Source organism: Ursus americanus, chromosome 33 (genome assembly GCF_024610735.1).
Source record: "Ursus americanus isolate L20-20 chromosome 33, mUrsAme1.1.p, whole genome shotgun sequence".
NCBI lineage: Eukaryota > Metazoa > Chordata > Mammalia > Carnivora > Ursidae > Ursus > Ursus americanus.
The window spans coordinates 13,315,213-13,321,204 of NC_142159.1; the positions used below are offsets into that span (position 1 = coordinate 13,315,213).

Genomic DNA, 5,992 nt, shown 5'->3' on the forward strand with positions numbered 1-5,992 from the left:
CTTGTTCTGGGGGACACTTGGGTGAGTTCACTGTCTTAAGCAGACCCCTTTGGTCTGTAGCTCACCATCACTGCACTCTGCGCGGGGCCCCTCTCCTACATCCATTTACTGATGTACTGAGTTTCTTTGCTCTCCTTTCCTCCCTCCCCCACCACAGGTAACCCCTCTGCGTTACCTCTGGGGTCCCTAAGTCTCCCTGACTTTAAATGTATCCTTGTAGGGGCGCCTGGGTGGCACAGCGGTTAAGCATCTGCCTTCGGCTCAGGGCGTGATCCCGGCGTTCTGGGATCGAGCCCCGCATCAGGCTCCTCTGCTGGGAGCCTGCTTCTTCCTCTCCCACTCCCCCTGCTTGTGTTCCCTCTCTCGCTAGCTGTCTCTATCTCTGTCAACTAAATAAATAAAATCTTTAAAAAAAAATAATAAATGTATCCTTGTAAGCGATGCTGATAGGGTGAACTATCCTTTGTACCAGCAGGTGTTTTCTGATGTACAAAAACAGTACTGTCCTACCTCTCTTATTCTGTGTCCTCTCTTTTGTAACTTGACACCTATGGACATGATCAGTTACTGCTGTTTACTTCCACAACCAGCCAAAAAAGGCCTCACAACTAACCAAGGTTGAGTCTGGGGGATTTCAGGGGCAGCTGTGAAGGGATGTGAAGTCACATGTTTCCTTCTTCTGAAACACAAAGGCGATGCCTTGGAAAAGAGGAGGTAGCCCTGGGGAAGGGATGTATGTGTATTCATCTAGAAGTTTCCAGCTATCCTCACTGGGAGGGACGGGAGGGGAGAAAATGGGCCCCACGGGAAATGCCAGAGCCAGCAGGGCCGTTGGGTGAAGTTTGCCGACGGGAGGCCTGCAGGACAGATCCAGCCCCACAGACGGACAGACGGACGGGTGTCGTTTGTTCCTCACTGTGTTCGATTACAAAATCAAGGAATTCCACTTCTTTTGCGAAATCCTATTGGCCGCTCGAGTCCATTCCCAGAAGGACCCATCAGCAGAGCTGAGACAGGCCAGGGCCCGCGGGGCAGCGACCGGCCTCTGCTCTCAAGTTACGAGCAGCTCTCCACCCGCCCCTGCACGAAGCTGCGCTTGCAATACTGGCCTTAATTTTTATCAGATCCTTAAACTTCGTAAGAGTTTAAACCCTGACCCCCCCCCAACACCTTAGGAATTCCATTCCAAGGATGCCGAAGCCTGGCCGGCGGGCTACTACAGCCCCTCTTCCACCACCGCAGACCCCGTTACTCAATTTTCCTACTGACCTTGTATTCAGCTTCAGAATCCTTCTCGGCACCGTGGTCGGGTAACAGCCACCCACATCCCAGACGCGGCCCTGAAGCTACAATCTATCTGCCGCTCCTGGAAACCCAATTGTCTCCTCTTTAGAGGACACTAAGACCCAGGGAGGGGAAAGGATTTGCCCGAGGTCTGCAGAGCGTAAGGACAGCATGGCCTAAGGATTGACATGATGCTCACCAAGTCTCCTCCTGATTCTAATTTGCCTCCCAAATAAAACTTGAGTGACGTCACCGAAGTCTACCTGGTGGCAATATTTTATTGAGCGCGTACTGGGTGCCAGGCACTATGGCCCGTATCCTACAGCAGAGGGTACAGCAGGGACTACGACAGGGAGACCTGTGCTGTGATGGGGCTGACAGTCATGTGAAAGGGAAGGACAAGAATTATAGTGGAAGAAGTGCTTATAACAGTGGGGCTTAACCTTGCCTGGGTAGTCAGGGAGGGCTTCCCAGGGGAGGCAATGGCATTGCCGCTGACACCTGAATGATGAATTAGGAGGGAAGCGATTTCTAGTCGAGAGAACAGTAAAAGGCCCTGAGGATGGAGAAAGTGGGGCATCTTCGAGAAACTGAAATAAGGCCCCAGGCCCCCAGTGGCTCAAATATAGCGGGGAGAGGGGAAAGGGCCTAACCCCCTACCCCAAATCCCTACCTCCCACCCCTGCCCCTGTTGAGCACACCTTCACATATTTAACATGTGGATATCATCTCATAATGTCCAAGCCTTTTGCTCTTTTCTCTTAATATTATATTGTGAGCATTTTCCAAAGTGATTGTGATTTTTTAAACAATTTCCGGTAGCTGCATTACATTTCAGCACACGATGTACCATAATTTATTAAATAATTCCTCTACTTGGATGCTTGGAATGCCTCTTGATTCTCACAATCATAAATAATACCAATGTAACCATCTTTGATCATATGGTTAATTTCTTAAAATCGATTTCTACAAGTTAATTACTATTTCAAATGCTATGAGCATGTTTAAGATTCATGAGAGCAACTACAGCTTTGTGCAGCCCTGTCTCCTGTAATACCTGCAATCCCCCTTTGAAGACTCCCAGGTGAGGAAGCTAAGGCTTGGAGGGGCACATGACCAAGGTGTCACATAGTTGACAAGGGAGCTGGTTAAGAAATGTGGACTGTGAGGGGCGCCTGGGTGGCTCAGTCATTGAGCAACTGCCTCAGCTCAGGGTGTGATCCCAGAGTCCTGGGATCGAGCCCCACATCAGGCTCCTCCACTGGGAACCGGCTTCTTCCTCTCCCACTCCCCCTGCTTGTGTTCCTTCTCTCGCTGGCTGTCTCTCTCTCTCTGTCAAATGAATAAATAAAATCTTGTAAAAAGAAAAGAAAAGAAAAGAAAAGAAAAGAAAAGAAAAGAAAAGAAAAAAGGAAAGAAATGTGGACTGTGAGGTGTACTTAGACCTATCAAAGCAGCATCTCTGTACTTTGAGATCTTCTAGCCCTCCTGCTGATTCCGATGAAGTTCAAATTTAAGAAACATCCGGCGCCTGGGTCTGCTTCTCCCTCTCCCTCCACTCCTCCCCCCACTCATGCGCATGCTCTCACTCTCTCATGCGCTCAAATAAATAAAAATCTTTAAAAGAATAAAAATTAAATAAAAAAAATAAAGTTTGAGAAACATCCACCGTCTTCGAGTTCTTCATTTCCAGCTGGAAAAATTAAGACCAGAAAAAGAAAGTGCTTTGACTCATGTAACATAGGTTCTCCCCGGGGTCAGCAATGAAACCAAGGTCTAGACCAGTTCCAGAGACTGCACTCCAACCCCCACCCTGCACTGTAAAGCCGGTGTTGGCTTAATTTCTGGTCACACTCCCACTAAGTGTGCAAGCGAGTCTGTCTCAGCACATGCTTGCCGACAGTGCTATTGGTTTAGTTTTTTTTTCTTAGTTTGTTAAGTGAATCACCACACTTTAAACATGCCTTATGTGGGGTCACCTGGGTGGCTCAGTCAGTTAAGCATCTGCCTTTGGCTCGGGTCATGATCCCGGGGTCCTGGGGGTTCTGGGGGTCCTGGGATCGAGCCCCTCCTCAGGCTCCCTGCTCAGCGGAGAGTCTGCTTCTCCCTCTGCTGTTCCCCCTGCTTGTGCTTTTTCTGTGTGTCAAATAAATAAATAAAATATTTTTAAAAATAAAATAAACATGCCTTATGCAACCACCTAAAAGAGTACCCGTAGTAAAACTTTGTAAAGATACACAATCCTTTTCCATGTAAACATCACCGCCAACATTTGTGTTTAGTAAATTAAAATAACTGGACATTGGGTTTTTAAAAGCTAAAAAGTAACAGTTTGGTGAAAACTTAGCCCACAAGCTTGCAAGCGCGTGTTGTTTTCATGCTCCTACGTTCATTCAGGCACCAACGGGAAGCCGAGTCATCTGAAGGGGTCAGACGGCCCAGATGTTACCAAAGGCTGCTTCCCCGGAGGCCAGCTGGGAGAGACGCCACCCCGAATGTTCTTCCCTCCAGCAGGCACTAAATAGAGCACTGCTCGAGGCCCAGCTCGGGCTAGATGCAACCGGTAGATGGCGGAGTCTCACAGGACACGGGCTGGGGAGACCGGCGGTCGCGGGAAAAACCGGAGGGAGAAAATCGGCTCCTGGGCCCTCCCCTTGAGATGCACCCAGCCCTCTCTGGGGAAAAAGAAAACAGACTTCCCGTGCGGGTCCCATCAGCCCTGCCGAGGGTACCCGGGGAAGCTGGAGATCCTGGACCGACCAGGCAAGAAGGGCCCTGACCCACCGTCTCGTCCGGGCTACCCAAGGTGTGTCCAAGGACCAACAACATCCCCTGGGAACTTGTTAGGAATGCAGAGTCTCAGGCCTCCCGGAGACTCCTTCAGCCAGGAACCTAGGGTGGGAGGGGCAGGAGTGTGTGTTTTCACAAGCCCTCGGGGTGATTCCGATGCACGCGTAAGTTATAGAAACACCAATTAACTCCAACTTCCTCATTTTAGGAATGGGGAAGTACAGGCTAGACAACGGAAGTGACGTCACACAGCCAGGCAGTGGCCGACTGCCTGGATGCCTGGGGTTTCTTCCCCCTTAGTCTTTAAGAAGCGACTTTGTGCTCTTCATTCATTCGTTCATTCGTGCATCGGTCATGCGTTCAGCCTGCACGGCCCACCGCGAGCGACGGCGGAGCCTCGGCCGCTCAGCGCTGGGGACCCTGGGCTGCACACGGCGGCACGTTTTCCGGCATTTTCCGCCTCCACTCCCCGGATGTCAGTAGAACCATCCCAGCTGTGCCGTCATCAGTCGTTGCCGGATGTCCGGTCTGTGTAAGGTTGCCAGGGAAAATCTAGAATGCCCAGTTAAATTTCAATTTCGGAGAAATAACGAATAATTGTTTAGCTTGTGTATGTCAGATATTGTCATACCGTAGTTTTACTTGATGAATCTGGCAGCTCTATCTCGGGGGCCAAATCTCCCTTCCGGAGAACCACGGGCCCAGATCCGACCCTTGGGGTCTGGGATGAGGGGGCAGGAAGTAAAGAGATCTGACGGAATAATCAAATGCCATTCACCAGGGAGGGCGGGAACTTTATCATACTCATCTCTGTACCCCTAGGAAGAAGTAGAGTCTCATTTTGTCTATCTGATAAGCCTTAAAACAGACTCCTAACTACGGAGGGCTGTACTGAGGGTTGCTGGAGGGAAGGGGGGTTTAAATGGGCGATGGGTAGTCAGGAGGGCACTTGTCCTGATGAGCACTGGGTGTTGTAAGTGGTGGATCACTAAATCCTACATCTGAAACTAACATTACACTGTATGTTTACTAACTGGAATTTAAGTAAAAACTTGAAACAATAAATAAATATTTATTCTATCTGATAACAGGTCTGAAAACACTTTTATCTGTACCAGGTACCTGTGTGTTTACTAAACCCAAGACTGGGCATTAGGGACACAGTCTCTGCCTTCAGGGAGCCCGTGGTCTAGCAAGTATAAATGAAAAATGGGGTTGGTTTTGACCCAATTGGCATTTTTAAAAGATTTCACTTTGTGGTCAACATTCTAAAATTGGAAGCCATTACATAAAAGTCAGGATTTCTATTCTCTTGGAAAATGGGGCACATGTTCCAAATGCGTGGGACAGCTGGCACTTGGGTCTGCATTCCCATGCAGCAAGGCCTGGCTGTCGCTGAGAGGTGCCAGCCGCCTTTGACCTGGTCATGTGTCCCCGTCCCCCCACAGTCCCCACCACTCTCTGTGGCCCATACCAGCTCCCTTCCCCCATTTCTGTTATCTGGCAGGCGCCTATAGGCATTGGATTTCAAAGCTCTGATCGATAGGCCAGAGGGATTGGACTGGAATGTCCTTTTAGGTGACCTGTGTAAGGCTGATACAGTACCTCCATTTTGCAGATGAAGAAACTAAGGTTTAGGAAGATTAAGTGAATTGCTCAAGGTCATAACAGCTACGATGGAGTAGAACCCAAGTCCCTTGACTCCAGGGCCTATACCTGTGCCCTGCCCTGGCCAGAGTTCCCTGTGAGAAATAGCTCAATTACAGGGACAAGCAAGCAGGCTGTGGCACTGGGGACCCAGAGGGGAAGTGGTGACAGGGACGGAAGGCCAGACCTCCTCATGCTCACTCATCTGTGAGAAAGAGTAAAAGCGAGAGAAAGCTGATTTGGGGTGGCTGTTGAACAGGAGCTCTGA

At 49.6% G+C, this 5,992-nt stretch overlaps 1 long non-coding RNA gene across 1 annotated transcript; it reads right to left on the reverse strand.

The window, feature by feature from the left end:
- Nucleotides 1-897: 897 nt before the first annotated feature.
- LOC148107224 (uncharacterized) lies at nucleotides 898-4,225 on the reverse strand. Its single transcript, XR_015722689.1, has 3 exons — nucleotides 4,072-4,225; nucleotides 3,267-3,423; nucleotides 898-2,619 (listed from the first exon to the last, which is right to left on the reverse strand). It is a non-coding gene; the product is annotated as an uncharacterized LOC148107224 (long non-coding RNA).
- Nucleotides 4,226-5,992: the final 1,767 nt, after the last annotated feature.